We start from the raw sequence: 19,066 nt of genomic DNA on the forward strand, positions 1-19,066 counted from the left end.
GTTTGTTTTATTGCTTAAAAGACACACTGTTTCTAAACTGTAAATATGATGGAATGATACAAATTATATATATATATATATATATATATATATATATATATATATATATTATATATATATATACCATATATATATACATACCATATATATATATATATATATATATATATATATATATATATATATACCATATATATATATATATATATATATATATATATATATATATATATATATACCATATATATATATATACCATATATATATATATATACCATATATATATATATACCATATATATATATATATACCATATATATATATATATACCATATATATATATATATATATACCATATATATATATATATATACCATATATATATATATATATACCATATATATATATATATATACCATATATATATATATATACCATATATATATATATACCATATATATATATATATACCATATATATATATATATATATATATATATATATATATATATATATATATATATATATATATATATACCATATATATATATATATATATACCATATATATATATATATATATATATATATATATATACCATATATATACCATATATGTATAATTATTTTCTTTGCTACTAACATTCTATTTATTATCCGTACTACACATACAATTCATTATATCAGTATAGTTTTTGTTTTTTCTCTTCTTTAGGTTTGTTTTAAATTATAATTTTTTCATTTATTTGGACAACGCTGTCCCTTTAATGCCACGGACGGCCCCACGAACAATGGCTGTTATTGATCCCTCTTTTTACTGGGGACAATTAAGTGTCACTTTTATTGACTCTACAGGAAACAATATAGAGAAATGAAAGGGTAGAGTTTTCTAAGGCTGCGGCTGCCAGCCCAGAGGACAAAATAAATTGCCTGTGCCTTTAATCATTCTATATATAGATAGGTGTTTTTTTTATATATGCAGCAGATTCAGACAAGTGGTGCAAACGTCTGCTTCAGCTGAAAATAAACCCAAGCTCTGCTCCTTTAGCAAATTCTAACACCTACCGGTACATGTTATGTGGATGCGAACGCCAAGGAAGCTGATTTTTTTTTCTCTCTCATGTCTCATTTGCAGAATTACCAACTGTGATAATTCATCAATATTCATAGCCTTGCTTTTTAACACTTTCACACACTACATGCAAAGCACTGTTCAGAAATAGTTTCATCCCCCCCTTCCCCACCCTTCCTTGTGAAGTCAGGAATAAAATTCTGTTCATTGCATTAACCTGTTAACGTCCACTCCACGCCGATTGGCGTGAGCAATGCGGCAGCCCCAGGACCACTCCACGCCAATTGGCATGAAGTCCTAGGGGCGGAAATTGCAGGGGATCGCATGGCGATCGTCGCTAGGAGACTGTTAGCCGTCTATATACATGGTACAGCGCTGCAATCTACGTCAGCACTGTACTGGGGACAGTCATGTCAGAGCTGGGAAGCGATCCGCTGTCATAGGCCGAAGCCTATGACAGCCGATCGTGCTGATTGGCTGGCGGAGGGAGGTATAAAAAAGACAAATTTATTACTAACTTTGGGGACTAATCATTATCAAAATTCCAAGGAAATGCAAGGTCATTCTTCACATTAAATGTGAGTATTGTCATATTTCTCTTTTGATGTGAAATATCGTTTTTGGTCATGATATAAGATTATTACTGTGTTATCTGATTTTATTTAATGTCAGTAGCTAGTTTAGAGAAAAACTAAAAGAAATTTGGCTCTCAAGAGAAGTCTTAAAAAAAAACAAAAAAAAACTTAGATACTCACCCAAAGGGGCCCATACACTTAACGATCACTGTGATCAAATCTGCTGTGAAATCGTTGCACAAACGCCGTCCAAAATCGATCGTTCCCGTCGATCCGTCCGTGCGGAAGATTTTGCTCAACCGCCAGCGGGTCGGGAGTGCGTCGATATCGGCGTTCGAATGTCCGACAACCGATGCTAGCGGCAATACATTACCTGTTCCACCGGCGCGTGTCCCCGCTCTCTCCGCTGTCCCTTCTCCGCGCTGGGCTCCGGCTGGCTTCACTAACTTCCTGTCCCGACAGGAAGTTTAAACAGTAGAGCGCCCTCTACTGTTTAACCTCCTGGGCGATAATCCCGAGCTGAGTTCGGGGTATATCAGCGCAGGAGGTTTTTTCAGGCCCTGGTGGGCCGATTTGCATAATTTTTTTTTTTTGATACACGCAGCTAGCACTTTGCTAGCTGCGTGTAACTTCCGATCGCCGCTGATCTGCCGCTACCCGACGTGCCGCGCAGCCCCCCCCCCCCCCCCCCGACCCCTTGCGCAGCCTGGCCAATCAGTGCCAGGCAGCGCTGAGGGGTGGATCGGGACTCCCTCTGACGTCATGACGTCTGTGACGTCATCCCGCCCCGTCGCCATGGCGACCGGGGAAGCCCAGCAGGAAATCCCGTTCTGAACGGGATTTCCTGCTTACTCTGATCGCCGAAGGCGATCGGAGTGGGTGGGGGGATGCTGCTGTGCAGCCGCTATCATGTAGCGAGCCCCTCGGTTTCATAGTGAAATCGATTCAAAATCTGTTTGCAGTGTAGGCAGCCAATAGATCCCTCTTTGATCAGATTCGATCACAGAGGGATCTATCTGCTGGTCGATCTGGTGGCAATCGACCAGTGTATGGCTGCCTTAAGAAGAGGGGAGGGTTTGGATCCCATATAGCAGGGGCCCCCAAACTTTTTCAGTCAAGGGATGGGTCAACATACCTCTGACTGCTGGGGGGCCGATACATGCACAAACTGATGTTGAAAAACATTACATTGAATCTAGGTATTGATTCCCCCCAATCATGCCTGGAGGAGAACTCCTAGCAGCAGCCATTCAGTCACGCGGCACCCGAAGAACAGCTTTGTGCACCAGACAATGACGCCTACCCAGGTGAGAACCTGTCGTCCAGCAATGTCACCTGATGCAGAATTGGATTGGAAGCCAGTGAATGGCTACTTGCTGGCTTCTACAGTATGTGGATGGGTGGTGCCAGCACTGCTATTCTATATGTGGACTGCCGATATTTGAATGTGCAGTGGGCTGCATCTATAAGTTATACATTTTGTGTTTGGTAACCAGTGAAAAAGCCTCGGGGGAATCGCATACGGCCCGAGGGCCGTAATTTGAGGACGTCTGCCAGAGAGCCTTCCCTGTCCTCTCTCCAAGCCCTCATTCTACAGCTGTCCCTGCGTAGCACTAAGGGGGATGAAGAGATGCCCCGGTTAAAGCTTAGTTAAAAACACACAAAACAAAAAAGGAAGAGGTGGCTTACCTCAATAATGACAGTCTCATAAGACTATAACGTTTCATTTTCACAGGCAATGCGTTTCATGACTCTGAGCCCACTTCCTCACGCCAATTAAAGTGCCAAAGATTTAAGCACCCAGAATAATGAGCGCCTCAGGAAGCCTGAGGAAGTGCGTTCAGACGCACAAAACACATTGCCTGTGCAAATAAATGGTGGTTGTCTTATGAGCAGTGATGGGCTCACGAGTCCCTAAGGACTCGAATTTGTGATTTAAATGAGACTTAATTGCCTCAGCTGTGCGGCTGAGAGAGAGGGTGTTAGTTGCCCATAAGTCCGTCGGACTTCCTGCGTTTCAAACGTCCTGCATGCGTCCTATTAGACGCCTTGCAAGACTCACTACCGTGCACTTCCTCCTTCAAACCCATAGGACGCATGCAAGACGTTTAGAACGCAGGAAGTTTGAAGGACTTATGGGTAACTAACCCCCTCTCTCCCAGCCGCACAGCTGAGGCAATTAAGCCTCATTTAAATCACAAATTCAAGTCCTTAGGGACTTGTGAGCCCATCACTGCTTATGAGACTATTGTTATTGAGGTAAGCCACCTCTTACTTTTTTTGTTTTATGTCATTTTAACTACATTTTATTCATCCTTGAGCGCCTCTTATCCCCAACCCCTTTGTGCTTTTATACCCGCCATCATTTTGAGTTTGAGCGGTACGCTTGGCCCTGTATGGTTTACGCCATTGTGTAGACCTGTGTCTGTTTTTCACCAAGAGAGCAACAGCATTCAGTCCAGGTTGGACACCCCAAGTGGAGTCAGGTTATACATCTCCACCTGCTACAAGTGGTCAGTTACAACTTATGCAACCCGCCTTCGTGAGTAACCATTTGTCAAGCCTATTACTATTCCTTATTTTTATTGCTTATTGCGCTATCTGGACTCCTGTAGTCTCTGTGCTTCCTTTTAACCTCCCTGGCGTTATGATTATTTCCAGATAACATTTTCACACGCTTTTAGACCCTAAAAATCATACTGTTAGATAGATCTGCGGCAGCCCTGCACATTGCTCACCTCCCATGGATCCAGCTCGGGGTTACCGCTGCGGATTTGCAGCCCGAGCCTGACTCAGGATTACCGATAAAGAGGTTAAGGTATCGAGACGCCAATAATTTTATGGTCCGTGTGTAGCATCCAAGACAAGACTAGGGGATCTACTCTGATTTGAAAAAAAAAACAAAATGCTTCCATTCAACTCAATGGAATAGCGGTAGATCCCTTTTTAGCATCGCGTTTGTGATGAAACCATTGCGTTTATTGCCCTTGTGAACCTGCCCATAGTGTTTGGAGAGGATGTGTGGCCATTACAGCCAGAAGCTTTTCTCTGCTCCTAAAAAAAAAAAGTTCTCTATCTGACATTATCTAATCTGGGAACTTTTATGCCTCGTTCACATTGCGTTCGGCTCCCGTGTCCGACCGCGTTGAGTGGTTTTTGAGGCGTCTTTTTTTTTTTTCCGATTCCCGGCGCTTGGGTGGGCGATACGTTTTTGTGCTTAGCGATTTTCTAAGCCTTTTTTCCAAGCGGTTTTTTAATTCACTCCCTGACGCAAGTCAGGAAGTGAACTCTTTGACCCGGCAAAAAGAATAAATACAATGTATTTATTTTTTTAAAAATGCAATCGCTACACAAAGCGATTTTTTTTTTTTAAGCGTTTTGCGTTTCCCCTATACTTTCCATTGAGGCGGAATTGCCTCACAGTAAGGGAGAATCTCAACCCTGATTCCTCAAAAATGGATTGCCGACGTATCTGTAAATCATTAATACTATGCATGTGATTGTAAGAAATATTTCCTGATCTGTGTATGGTATTGGTAACTCTGGTCTTACCTGTGATCATGATGCCTTGGTAATGATAATGTATATATGATGTACTCTCCTGTGTGTGGAGCTCCGGACTCCTTCTACTGTATCTATATCCCTTTGTTGTTGTTTATCAAAATCAAAATAAAAATTGATTTGTTAAAAAAAAAAATGGTCCACGCACCGCTTTACTGAACGCAGCGGCCCGCGCTGATATGAACCTTCTCATAGACATTCATTGCACAAGGGTTTGGCGGGCGATTTTAAAAATCGCCCGCGTGTAAAAAATACCCCGAAAACTCCTGCAGTGTAAACAAGCCCTTACAGAGATAACGTTCTGCCTCTGACGGCTGCACTGATACAGGAAAGTATCAGCTCTTGGAATTGGGACGGCACTTTTGATACTCGAGGCTGTTCTGCGAATACCAAGAGCGGGTTAAAATCTTAAACACTTTTTTTTCCCCCGCTTAAGGCTTGAATTTTAGAAGGAAAACAATTGTCGTAAAATGTTAAGTTCTTTTTTTTAAATTGCGAACATTGAATCGTTCCCCGGATCCTCCATTATCTGATATTAAGGACTAATTATTGCTTTATCTTTCTGTTTTAATATTTCCAAGCAGACACAGAGAGATTTAATAAACGATAAACAACCTGAAAGTGGAAAACAAGCTTTGCAGGTTAAAAATAATTATGGCATCTATCAACCCTTGTTTAGACACAATGATGTATTATGAGTATTGTTATTTTAATGTATTTATATAATGCTGAGATATTCAGTATGGCTTTTCAGAGTACGCCAAATAATTAATCTCACTAACTGTCCTGGGGAGCTCACAGCCTAATATACATACTAGTCTTGGGGACCAGTATATATATATATATATATATATATATATATATATATATATATATATATATATAATTTTTTTTTTATTTTTTTTTTTTTTTGGGGGGGGGGGGGGGGGGGGTAAGCAATTAATCTTCAAGAAAGGTTTTTTTTTTTTTTGGGGGGGGGGGATGTGAAGCAAACTGGAGTGCCTGGTAAAACCCACCCAAACCAGAGGATATATAAACTCCATGCAGATAGTGTCCAGTTCTGGAATCTAAATCTGGACTCTAGCAAGAATTAAATCTAACCATAATCTAGCACTATAACGTGAGAGAGCTGTCCACCACACCAAAGGATACCTGAAGGATTTGTTGCAACTGCATTACACCTCCCACAACCTCAGATTAACAGGCTCTGATAACGTGACCATCCCCAGAGTTCAAAGAAAAAACCTTTGGAGCCAGAACCTCCTGTCATGTTGCCCTGACCCTTTTGAACGCCTTGCCACACCCAATCAAGACAGCTCCAACCCTGGTGACGTTTAATTCAAAACTTAACCACTTAAGGACCGCAGTGTTAACCCCCCTAGTGACCAGGACATTTATTACTAAAATGGCCATTGCAGCTTTAAGGCCTTGCTGCAGGGCTGAACAACTCAGCACACGAGTGGTCCCCCCCCCCCCCTTTTCTCCCCACCAACAGAGCTCTCTGTTGGTGGGGTTTGATTGCTCCCCCAGGTGTTTGTTTGTTTTTGTAAATGTACTATTTTTTTATTTATTTTATATCCCTCCCCCCGCCAGCCAATCATCGTGATCATCTGTCATAGGCTTCAGCTTATGACAGCCGATCACTATTTTGCTTGCCAGGGGGACAGCCGTGTCACAAGGCTGTCCCCAGTACAGCGCTGCTGCAGAACGTAGCGCTGTACAAACACCGTCTAACCGCCTCCGAGCGGCGATCGCCGCTGGGAGACTGAAGGCGGATCAGAGCTCCGCCTTCCAAGCAGGAGATGCGCGCTCTCCTGCTAGCCCCATAGAAGGCCGCTCACACCAATCAGCGTGGAGCGGTCCTGGAGCAGCGGTCCTGGAGCTGCCGCACTGCTCACACCAATAGGCGTGGAGCAGTCGGCAACAGGTTAAAAGCCACCTGTTTAGGCTGGCATTTATGCACTTTGGATCCTACTAACCTTTGGATCCTAATCTGGGTTTCTAATTAGGGTGGCCAATGAGATGCTGATAATTCCAAGTTGCGTTAATTGTATTTAAATATATTTGTCCTTGGAGTCAACCAATTAAAAGCAAATTGAAACCCCCTGATGGATGTATTACATTGATGAATAAATCTCAGGGTGATTTCAGTTACTTGCTGTTGTTTCTGATGCTCGTTTTGCAGTGCTTAGCTGCTGCATCGGAGGTCCAGCAAGTCGTGTAACTAATCAGTTTATTGATAAATATAAACAGCACAAGCCCAGTATGTCACACCATGACAGCGACCTGCTAGGAATTTATATTGATAGGAAGTCACTGAAATTTCAGCAGACACACAGTGGCTCATATGCAATGCACTCTTTCAACAGAGTTTTTTCCTAAGTGAAATTTTCAAATTCTCCAATAAAATGCCCTTTAAACCTCCAGCAAGTAAACAAATACTCAAAATAATTTTGATAGTACTTTTTTTCACCTACTTTTTGGTACTTTTTCCATTGCAAAGTGCTAAAAAAGTTATTATAAATCAAAGATGAATATGTGAATTGCATATGGCCCAGTGTGAGAAAGCAGCTTGCAGAGTCAGGCAACAAAATAACGGTAAGTGAGGTATTTTAAGCAAAAACAACTCATAATGGGTTTAGGACTGTTGTGGCTGACTGGCACGGCAGAGATGGCAGATAAGCCCATTTGAAAGCACAGGAGGTTAACAATATGTCTGCTTCCATGAATCAGGAAGTAGAAACAGTGAAGATTTATTTGTATCCGCTGTAACAAAAAGTTTTTTTTTGTAAAGGTTATCATTCTGTTGTGTATCTTTTAGAGCGGAGAGGACGTTCTGAGTTCTGATCCACTTTAAGCTCTGGTGTTTCATTTTTTAGTTGATAGGCACTCTGCTCTTGTACAACTCATCATCTGACACTGTATTTTACTCGAGGAAGCAGATTTATCCTGTGAAAGGTTCTGGGGGGGAAGGGGGGGAAGGGCCAATAAATATTGTTTTGCCCTTTTATTGTGTTGTCTTTTTAAAAAGAGGCAACGTAAGTCCTTTTTGAGGGTTCATTCACACTAGGGGCGTTTTTGAGATTTTTTTTAAGCGCTGGCGATTGATTGTCTATGACAAAGTTCACATCTGAGCGATTCGTTTCCGATCCGCTCAGATAAGCGGTGCAGGGGCCATTTTTGAGGCGATTCTGCCTTAATGGAAGGTATAAGAAAAACGCTCACAAAATCGCTTTGTGCAGCGATTGCGTGAGCGTTTGTAAGAATAAGTTCGTTGTATTTATTCTTTTCCGGGTCAAAGCGTTCACTTCCTGACGTGAGTCAGGGAGTGAATTAAAAAACTCCCGGGAAAAACGCTTTTAACAAAAACGCATCACCCACCCAAGTGCCAGGAGAGGGGGAAAAAAACGCCTCTAAAAAAGCCCAACGTGGGCGAACGGGCGGACACGTGAGCGGAATGCAATGGGAACGAGGCCTTAAACTGTTTTAGAATTTTTTTTTTATACCTTAGCTGGCGCTTCTCAGCTTGGGGATGGGTTGGGCGTGGCACCCTGGAACCCCTTCCCGCTTGCTTTGTAGAGAGACTATCCATAACCGAATGTGGGCAGGTTTTGTGTTCCTCTACCGCGTTGTGACTAGTTTTCTATCAGGCAACCATTGAGAGTAACGTTTCACTTTTCACTCTTCGATTTGATGTAACATACTACACCGGTGTTTCTCAACATTATTTTAGAATGTACCCTTATATAAAGGAGGGTGTTTGACCAATACCCCATTTTGAATAACATCATTTCAATTACCCATCACACATATGTGATTGTTAAGGGGTCGTTCACACCGGAGTTGCTTTTGGATTTTTTTAAATATTGGCGATTTTTCCAAATCGCCCTGAAAGCACTTGTGCAATGATTCCCTATGAGAGAGTTCACATCTGAGCGGTTTTTTTTCCGATCCGCTCAGCAAAGCGCTGCATGGGCCATTTTTGAGGCGATTTGCCGCAATGGAAGGTATAGGAAAAAACGCAAAACGCTCACAAAATCGAGTTGTGCACCGATTGCGTTCGCGTTTTTAATAATAAATACATTGTATTTATTATTTTCCGGATCAAAGAGTTCACTTCCTGACTAACATCAGGAAGTGAAAAAACGGAATCGCTCTGCAAAAGCGTTTACAAAAACTGTTACCAAAACCGCCCAACTCACAGAAATTGCACAACTCACAGAAATTGCACAACTCACAGAAATTGCACAACTCACAGAAATTGCACAACTCACAGAAATCGCACAACTCACAGAAATTGCACAACTCACAGAAATCGCACAACACACAGAAATCGCACAACTCACAGAAATCGCACAACTCACAGAAATCACACAACTCACAGAAATCGCACAACTCACAGAAATCGCCGGGAAGGAGAAAAAAACTCGTCAAAAAAACTCCCAACGCAACCGCAATCGGAACGCAATGTGAACAAGGCCTAAGAGTGCATATTATTTTTTATATGTGATTGTTAAAGAGTACATATTTTTTGTATTAGCCCGGTTCACACTGGCATTAAAAGACGGTCCGTTTGTGGATTGGAAGGGAACGGATGCAATTGGATCCAATGTTACAGCAGGAGGTATTGGCAGCGCTTCCAGACAAACAGTGCACCTGAATTAACTACCTGCACAGATGTCCATAGATCGAAATACGGGCAAATTACACAACTTGCATTCAAAACCGGTACCGTAGTTCGAGCTTTGCACATCTATGCAGGTAGGTACTTCAGGTGCTGCCAATATCTCCTGCTGTACAGAAAATGTAAGTATACTTATGGCTAGCTGCATCCATGTGCTTCAGTAAGAAATGTTCCGAAAAAATCCACTTTGGGGATGGAGATCTGGGGAATGTGGGGAAACGGAACAGAGGCAGCGGGGTGAAAACGGATCTGATAGACCAGTAATTAGATCTGCTTTCACGGATCCGTTTGCCACTTAATTGCCAGTGTGAACCGGGCCTAACACTTTGTGCTTTCAGTTAGAGACACTGAAGCGAAAAAAAAAATTATGGTATAATGAATTGGTAGTGTAGTATAGATAATTACTTGAACATTAGTAGCAAAGAAAATATTTGTAATATTTTTATTTTCAATTATATAGTTTTGTTTTTTTTATTACATTGCATCATTCTCAAATATTTGCAGTTTACACATTACTAAGCATTGTAAATGATTTTACAGAGCAGGCCAGTGAACTTTTTAACCCTTCTCTGCAGAGAAAAAGAAAATACAATTGACTGACAGTTGAGCTTCAGAAGACAGAGCTCTCTGTCTTCTCAGAGCTATCACAATTTTTTTTACGCTTCAGTGTCTCTTTAAACTAATTTAGTGACTCCTGGTCTCTTTATTTCCCTGAGCTCTAAATAATAAAATTTTTAAAGAGAACTTGAAGGGAGAGGGATATGGAGGCTGCCATATTTGTTTCCTTTTAAACAGTACCAGTTTCCTGGCAGCCCTGCTGATTCTTTGCATCTAATGCTTTTAGCCATAGCCCCTGAACAAGCATTTCCAATCAGGTATTCCTGACTGTTAGGAATAATGTACTGCCATTTTCTGCATGCTGGTGGTGGTAGTGGGGAGTTGGACTATCCTGAACTTTTGCCATCCACCAGCAGATAGCCTTTCACTGTGCTCAAGGACTTGCTGTTCCTGTTCTGGCCTGTGGGTGATTGAGGAGCATTCTCTGCAGTTTCACACGAACAGCTGCATCCTGTTATCATGCTTGGACTATTTAAAGGATACCCGAAGTGACATGATGAGATAGACATGGGTATGTACAGTGCCTAGCGCACAAATAACTATGCAGTGTTCCTTTTTTTCTGGAATTTTTGGAATTGATTTTAATCTATTTCGATAGGGAAAGGGGCTTATTGCATCGTACTGTTTTGTTATACAGAGACGCAACCAGTTCTAATTATTCTTCAACTCTTTTTCATATGATTTCTTTGTTCCCTAACAGGATGTGATTTTATTCAAAGCTAAGAGTCGCATTTTAGCGTGTTCTAAAATGGCCGCAAACACGCTGCGAATCCCGATAGTTGGTCAGAATATATTGTGCCGAATCTCTACTTATTATGAGATGTGATTTTTTTTTTCCACCCTCCCGTTCGTGTGAAATTGCAAATGATTTTTCCCGCAAATGAGACACTCGCTGGTAATCTGCATCTGGTGAGTGCGGCGACTCACAACTGACATTTTCACTAATTCTTAAAGTGAATGTTTCCAAATTCAGTAATGATGATGTAATTATAGATCATTATTCTGCTGCCAATCTCCCAAAGCGGAGCATAGCTCTTTGGAATTTCAAATGCATTTTTATGGAAAGACTCTTTCCGACTCTCTTAAAGGTAACCTGCAGAAAAAAAACAGGCCTTAAAGATGAACTATTAGCCATAATATGCGCCCCCCCCAAAAAAAAACCCCACATATGTAAGTAGATAAATACGAGCTCTACTTACATAACAGATGTATGGCACTGTCCACGTTTTAGATTTTAGTGGTTTTAATGTTAATATATAATCGTGGTCCTGGCAGTGGCCATCTTGTGTCCCCGGCTAAAGATTAATCCCCATCCCCCTGCTCCCCGCACTTATTCTGAGCACAGCGGGTGGGATAAGTGCAGCAGGCACAGACTCACCTACTAATGGATCCAAGCTCTACCGTTCCCATCTATTCTCTGCACTACTGCCGGCGGTACTGCAGAGAGTATAGAACGGAACTGCAGCGCCTGGAACCATTATTAGGTGAGTCTGTGTGCGCCGCCTTTATCCTTCCCCAATGTGCAGTGCAGGGAGGAGGGGGAATGCGGGAGGCAGCAGGAATGCGGAGAGGAGGGGCATGAGACTGAACAGGAGGGGGGCCGAGGACAGTGACAGGAGACAGCCTTTGGCCCCCCTCCCTGCACCCTAGCAGCCACTGTGACCACCACAGTGAAGAGAAGACCAGGCGGCCAATCAGAAAGGAGAGAGGTGAGTGACAGAGGCTTCAGCCAGTTAGGCTGATTAAGCATGCCATGTCACTTCTCTTTTGCGTCTGTGTATGAAGTTAGAGCCTGGGTACTTGGGGAGAGAAAACCTACCGTATTTGAAAAAAGTAAGATTGATTTTAAACTTTTGAATTGCCTGGTTAGCATCCTTTTTACCCATGAAACAGCCTGCAATAGAGAATTGATTTTGTATTTTATGCCTAACAGTTACTCTTTAAACTCACATAAAGTGGGAAGAATACTGCTGGTCATGTGTAGGGGAATTCATGGAGAATATGGGATCAGTTGGGTCAGGTGATCGTTATGTAAGTCTCCGATTTGCTGGTCATGATCATGTGCTAAAGCAGGATGTGATCACAGCAAATCACATGCTTCTGCATGAGTTCTCCTAGACATCACTAAAAAAGGAATATGGAAGCTGACATGTTTATTTCGTTTTAAACAATGCAAATTGCCTGGCTGTCCTGCTGATCTTCTGCCTCTAATACTTTTAACCATAGTCCCTGAACAATCGTGCAGGTCAGGTGTTTCTGACAAGATTAGCTGCATGCTTGTTTCATTCATCAACCTATTGCTGACTGCGTCACGACGATGGGCGTAAAGTCCAGGGGCTTGTTTTTGCAGGAGATTGAGCGCATCTTGGCTTGGTAGGCTCCACTCCGATCGCAGCCCAGAGACTGTTAGACGGCGTCTAATTATCATGTACAGCGCTGCGATCTAAAGTCCCGGGGCCAGCTAATGCCCCGCCTTCAGTCTCCGAGCGGCTATTTCTTTTGGGCGCCGTCTATTTACATGTACAGCGCTGCGATCGGCAGCAGCGCTGTACTGGGGACAGCCGTGTCACACGGCTGTCCCCCTGGGGGGACAAGAGAGCGATCGGCTGTCATAGGCAGAAGCCTATGACAGCCGATCGCCGTAATTGGCTGGCTGTGGGGAGGGAGGGAGGGAAGACATTTAAAGACACAGTGTTTTTTAAGTAAAAAACATAACAATAATATTTATTAAAAAATAAATAAACATGGGGGGAGCGATCAGACCCCACCAACAGAGAGCTCTGTTGGGGGAGGAATCACTTGTGTGCTGTGTTGTGCGGCCCTGCGGCTTGGCCTTAAAGCTGCAGTGGCCTATTTTACTAAAAATGGCCTGGCCACTAGCGGGGTTTAGCACTGCGGTCCTCAAGAGGTTAAAAAAACCCACAAATGTATTACAAAATAAAAAACAAATATTTTTATAAAAATAAACAAAAATCTGGGGAGCGATCAGATCCCACCAACAGAGAGCTCTATTGGTGGGGAGAAAAGGGGGGGGGGGGGGAAATCACTTGTGTGTGTCGTGTTGTGTGGCCCTGCAGCTTGGCCTTAAAGCTGCAGTGGCCTATTTTACTAAAAATGGCCTGGTCTTTTGGGAGGTTTAACACTGTGGTCCTCCAGAGGTTAAGCCATAGCCCCGGGGACAAGCATGCAGATCAGATGTCTAGGACAAATCTGACAAGATTAGCTGCATGCTTGTTTCAGGTGTATGATTTAGGCCCTACTGACCAGAATGATCAGAAGGACTGCCAGGTCAGTAGGGCCTTTAAAAGGAAATAAATATGGCAGCTTCCATAGGTCTCACACCTCGGTACCTTTTAAAAACCTCCTTATACTGTACATTGGTGTTGCAGAAATAGCGATACGTGGCAGGATCTTGTTTATATGAGTCGTGGTATTTTCAAAGTAAAATAGTTGGGTAGTTTTCCCTGGATAGGGTTTTTTTTGTGCCCTTTAGAACCTTGGTTCTCAACACATGATTTACATTCTCCTGTGGTACTTAAAGTGGGATAAAACTCTGACATAACATTCGATAAGAATGTGTTTTACTACTTTTTATTACCCATACAGTTATCATATTTGCTTTTGTGCACAATTAATTGTAGGTGCTTTATTTACGGTATATATTAAAATCTGTCTAGTGAGGACTTCCCAGCTGTAATTTCTCATTTGGTATCATTAACTACTTTGAAAAAATGCAGATGTTTTTTATGTGCAAAATTTCTGTAAATAATGTTTGCAGTTTCTGTGAATCCTGCCTAAAGGACTAATTGAAAGGCATTTATAAAGAAATGCATGTTCCTGGGGTACTCTAGATGATGCTGGGGCTGGGGCCCAGTGGCAGGCAGCAGCATCACATGATGTGCAATTAGAGCTACCTGTGGTCAGTGTTCTCTCCAGGCTCTTTTAGCCGGATGCTCCACCCGGCTAGTTTTGGTGAGCACCCGGCTGTTATCAGATAACCTCCTCCTATGCAGTAAGCAGAGTTGCGCACAGAAGCACCGGCCCTGCATTCTCTCATCTCGTCGCAACCGGCTACTTTTTCATGCCGTCCAGCTGGAAAAAAAATCTGGGGAGAACACTGTCTGTGGTACAAGTAACACAGGTTATGGTAATACCTATTACAGTATCTGTGTAATGTGTGTTTCCATAGCAACACTTGAGGTACCCACCCATGTTGGTACTGCCATTGCTAAAGGAAACAGGAGGTGAAAATAAAGTTATGACATCATTGTATCTATCCTCCTCCTACTAAAAATGACTATTTAGATATCCCACAGTTTTAATTTATATTTAAATATACTTCTTAAGTTTTTACTGTTTCGTTGTCTCTGCGCAATGACAAATTAAATGAAGCATGCTATAGCTAAAATTTATGAACTATTGACACTTTTAATCTCTTTTCTGTTCTCAGAAGCCATTTTATGCTTGGAAAGTGTTTTATGACTGTAATTTCTTATCAGTGAGGGTTACGCTTTAGTCCTACCCAGTCATGACCCGGGGCCATATGCAATTCACTTTTTCTCCTGAGAAAAAGTGAATTGCATATGGGCCCAGGACAGAAACTGTCACTTGCCTACCTGATTTTTAACTCTTTCAGGCAGAGAAAGAAAAAAAGGAACACAGCATAGTTATTTGTGTGCTTGGCACTGTACATACCCATGTCTATCTCATTGTGTCACGTCACCTCCTGTATCCTTTAAAGGACAATCAAGGTGACTTGATGAGATAGACGTGTATGTACAGTGCCAAGCACACAAATAACTGGGCTGGGTTCCATTTTCTCTCTCTATGCCTGAAAGAGTTAAACATCAGTTATGCGAGTGACAGTTTCTGCCCGTGTTGGGACCAGGTCAGACTGGGTCAGATTATAGCTTAACCCTCACTGATAAGTAATTACAGCCATAAAACACTTTACTGTCAACAAATAGCTTCTGAGTGCAGGAAAGAGATAAAAACGGTCAATAATTCATAGATTTGAGCTCTGGCATACTTCAGTGAAGGTATCATTGAGCAGAGACAATGGAACAGTAAAAACTTAAAAACTCGATTAAAATATAAAATAAAACTGTATCTTAAAAAGTAATTTTTAGGAGGACGACGATGGATTCAATTGTTTTTCTCATCAGTTTATTTTCACCTGGGATGTCCTTTAACGGTAATATTGCTGTGTGCTGCCTATGCGCAGCAATATTACTGGCTGTTTGTGCATCAGGCCCGTTGTTTTCCAGGTATATACTGTAGATGAATGTAGGAGTAGGCAGAAGGGGACGTTACACTGTGACTGTGGCGGGGATTAGATTGTGAGCTCCTCTCAGGGACAGACAGCGAGAGGGACTACCCGATATGGTCTGTGAAGTGTTGTGAAAATATCCGTGCTATATAAATCTATACTAATGATGTTTTTCTCCCTTAAGTTTGATGAAGTGCTGTGACTGAGGTGTCTATTCTGACAGTAATGCGATGGCAGAACGGCTCACTGCTGCCCTCTGTCTGACTCGCCTGTCCTCTGCAGCTGAGGAGGCCACCCAATTAGGCGTTGGAAGCCTGAGATGCAGCCCCGGGTCATGTCTTAATTGTGCGCTTATCAATTGTCACTGAAAATAATATGTTTTGGAAGCGTGTTCAAAATCCCCCGTGCATCCGCTGTGAGAGTGTATTGCGTAAGGGGCCGGCGTACACAAACCTTGCTACGTACACAAACCTTGCTGCGGACACAAACCTTGCTGCGGACACAAACCTTGCTGTGTACACAAACCTTGCTGCGGACACAAACCTTGCTGCGGACACAAACCTTGCTGTGTACACAAACCTTGCTGCGGACACAAACCTTGCTGCGGACACAAACCTTGCAAACGTTGCTGCGAACACAAACGTTGCTGCGGACACAAACGTTGCTGCGGACACAAACGTTGCTGCGGACACAAACCTTGCTGCGGACACAAACCTTGCTGCGGACACAAACCTTGCTGCGGACACAAACCTTGCTGCGGACACAAACCTTGCTGCGGACATAAACCTTGCTGCGTACACAAACCATGCTGCGGACACAAACCTTGCTGCGGACACAAACCTTGCTGCGGACACAAACCTTGCTGCGGACACAAACCTTGCTGCGGACACAAACCTTGCCTTGCTGCGGACACACCTCAGCCACAATACACAAGCGCATCGTGTTCATACTGTGGATGTATTGTAGTTACGGATTTCCAAACGCCACATCGTAGAACATGCAGTTTTTGGAAAACTGCAAGCCAACTAAACTTCAAATTTGCTGCATGCTGCTCAAAGCAGACCTGAGCTCAGAACTTTCTCTCTGCAGCAGCAGCAAGTGCTGTTTAATGCTGTTCTGCTTTTTTTTTTGTGGTAGTAGGTTTAAAGTGGACCTGATCTTCCCCTCTGCTTGAAAAGATAAGCAAGAGCATATTAACCTTTAAAGAAAAAAAGATTTTTTTGTTACAGCTGATACAAATCCTGCAATCAATCTGCAGTGTGTCTACTTCCTGCTTTCGTGGAAGCCGACATAGGGTTAACATCCTGTGGTTACAAATTAGCTGCTCTGTCGAGGCAGGTAGCTGAGAGATCAAATTACAGTTGTGATTAGTCACAGATAAGGGGAGATTAGACAGGATAAACTACCTAAAAGCATACAGGGTGCATTTCTCTATGTTTTCCTTCTGACCTGTGCAAGAGTTCAGCTCCACTTTAAAGTGGAACTTCAGCCTAAACAAACATACTTTCATTAAGTTACATTAGTTATGTTAATTAGAGTAGATAGGTAATATAATCTCTTACCGACCCTGTTTTAAAAGAACAGGCAAATGTTTGTGATTCATGGGGGCTGCCATCTTTGTCATGGGGGCAGCCATCTTTTTGGCTGAAAGGAGGTGACAAGGAGCAGGAGACACAGTTCCAACTATCCTCTGTCCTGATTACCCCTCCCAGCTGCACACGCTAGGCTTCAAATGTCAAATTCAAAATGTAAAAAAAAAAAAATTGCACCAAAACAGCAGAACGAGAACAACAACATCAGAAATCCCATCATGCTTTGCACAGCATCAGGGGAAAAAAGCCCGGGCAGTTTTCTTCTGTGCAGCTAAAAGTGAGGCTTGTATAAGAGAAACAAAGTTCTGATGCTGTGAAACTGTTAAAGAAACACCAGGCCTTTTCAGTGCTGCTGAGTCGATTTTTAGTCTGGAGGTTCACTTTAAGGACTACCTGTACAAGAATCACAATCGCTCTGCCTGCAGCATTTTTGGAGTGATTGTGCTCCAGTACACCGAGAGACCCGGCATGTCACTAAAACTTTATTCACACCTACATAAATCGTGCCCCAAATTGCAGCCAACACTGTGTGCAAAGTGCAAGCACATAGAGTATAGTTGCTCCGATGTTTGCCTGATGAAGCAGGATTGCACCTGCAAAACGCTTTGCATTGTGTAGTATTCAAATAAAGTGAGTTGTTGACCACAATCAACACAATCGTATTTACTTTTGGGGATGGAAGTCCGCATCTACCTCCCTTTTTTAATTGTTTTTTTTTTAGCAAGTTTTGTTGGCACCTCTGTTCAAACTTTTAGTAATCTAGTCCACCTTTGGTGAAGGGGTGTTATCCCCTTTTTTTCCTGTCTACAGAGAGCGACTTATTACCCTGAGTGGGGTCAGGTTTAATCTCCCCATCTGCCTTATTAGTGGTTGCCTGAGTGGTAACCCTTGTTTGTGAGTATTCATTTACTCACTAAAACCGCGTTCTTCTTGTGTCAAATCTACTACACCATTGTAGTCTCTTGGTTTCCCTTTTCTCTTTTGTGCGCAAAGTGCTTGCACTTCAGCACTGCTCCCAGTGGGCCCCTAGCCTAAGTCATTGAAGGTACTACATAAACAGCTTTTGTTGTTATGTCTTATGTGTATGGGAACCTGTATAAGCATGCATGTTTAGCCGCAGTTCTTTGGGAATAACGGTTTTTCCTCCACCAGGCTTATGTATAGAGTTATAGGAAGGTTTTGGTGATGTACAACAGAGTAACCAAGCCGCTCAGGGTGACCCAAACCACTAGGAATGTATAGGGGGATAAAAGAGACCAAGAAACCCTCCTGCCAAAAAGCAATACTTAGTGTGATTTGCCTTCATAAAACAGAAGGAAATTTGCAATAATTCAGCTATAAGTGAACATTTGTGGTTACCCACAATGCACCACTACTGAATATGCAAATTATCTATTTTCGCCCCTGTAAGCCAGGCCCGCATCCAGGACTGCTGGTGTATAGCAACCCTATAGCTTTAAATAGAGTCTGAAGCGAGAATAAATCTCGCTTCAGACCTCATAGATAGCAGGGGCATGTGTGCCCCTGCTAAACCGCCGCTATCGCGCCGCTAAACGGGGGTCCCTTCACCCCCAAATCCCCCTCCGTGCAGCGCATCCCCTCTTCCTGGTTGGGGCAGGGCTAACCGCCGCAGCCCTGCCCCACGCGCGTCTGTCAGCACGTATCTCCGCCTCTCCCCCGCCCCTCTCAGTCTTCA

At 42.7% G+C, this 19,066-nt stretch overlaps 1 protein-coding gene across 1 annotated transcript in view; it reads left to right on the forward strand.

Annotated features, from left to right (window-relative positions):
* The window catches only part of ZRANB3 (zinc finger RANBP2-type containing 3), a 413,220-nt gene that overhangs the window by 341,965 nt on the left and 52,189 nt on the right, over window positions 1–19,066 (forward strand). The gene's annotated exons all lie outside the window — the stretch shown is intronic.

Source organism: Hyperolius riggenbachi, chromosome 7, assembly GCF_040937935.1.
Source record: "Hyperolius riggenbachi isolate aHypRig1 chromosome 7, aHypRig1.pri, whole genome shotgun sequence".
Classification (NCBI taxonomy): Eukaryota; Metazoa; Chordata; class Amphibia; order Anura; family Hyperoliidae; genus Hyperolius; species Hyperolius riggenbachi.